Here is a 1,049-nt window from a genome sequence, read left to right as displayed (position 1 = left end):
TCCGGATTCTGCCCACCACTAATTCGAGTCATATTGTTTGCCACCGGGGGGCTGCTGCAAGGACAAGCCCATTCCTTGGCGTCATTAACAACACAGAGATAATTGCCTTCACCTGCCCTGGATCCATCTTGCTTCTCCTTCAGTACTGTTCTCTCTCTCTCTCTCTCTCTCTCTCTCTCTCTCTCTCTCTCTCTTCCCCGCCCCCCCCCCACACACTAATTCCCCCTTTACACCCCTTTGCCCTAACAGAAAAAAGAAAGGTGGGGGATTATTTTTTTTTTGGGGGGGGGGCAGCTGCGCCTTCTGTGGTCTTGACCAAAGTGTGGTTCATTTACTGAAGTAATAGCCTTGTACCAAAGAGTGTTTATGTGTATTTATATATATACTAGTGTGTGTGTATGGTTCGTTTACTGGAGTAACAGTTTGTACAAAAGAACTTTATCTGTATATATACACTCTCACATGCGGGAGTTGGGGAGAGTAGTATATAGAGTGGTATGATATTGGCCAAGACATGTAGCAAGTAGCATCACCAAATACAGCACAGCTAAGTTATTTTAGAGGAGGTAGCCCAGGTTGGAGGTTCATTCTCCGCGACAAGGGTCTAAAGAGCAGGTGCACAATGTGGTTAGAACACACAACTAGATAAAGAGGTATACGTGTCGCCTGTATTTACGTCCATGGGTATATAATATGTATTTGTTTTGCCTTGTCTGTGCCGTTTCTTTAGAATAAATTACATAAGGAGAGATAGTCATGAAAGGACAGAGAGACAGAGAGATAGAGAGACAGAGAAAGAAAGAGAAAGAGAGAGATATATATAAAAGGGAAACCGAGCGAGAGAGTGAGAGAGGGAGAGAGGGGGTGAGTGAAAAAAAACCCCGGTATAATACGAACAATATAAGAGAAAAATAGGCTACCGCAAATTTTCCACAAATGCTATTTTTTAAAATTTTGATCTGGGGGCTCTCGTGGCCTAGAGGTTAAGGTGTTGGCCTCTCATTCAAAGGTCCCGGGTTCGATTCCGGGTAGCGACCAAAAAATTTTCT

The sequence above is a fragment of the Aplysia californica genome, unplaced genomic scaffold (assembly GCF_000002075.1).
Source record: "Aplysia californica isolate F4 #8 unplaced genomic scaffold, AplCal3.0 scaffold00191, whole genome shotgun sequence".
In the NCBI taxonomy this organism is placed as follows: Eukaryota; Metazoa; Mollusca; class Gastropoda; order Aplysiida; family Aplysiidae; genus Aplysia; species Aplysia californica.
Note: the sequence above shows the minus strand (reverse complement) of the source record.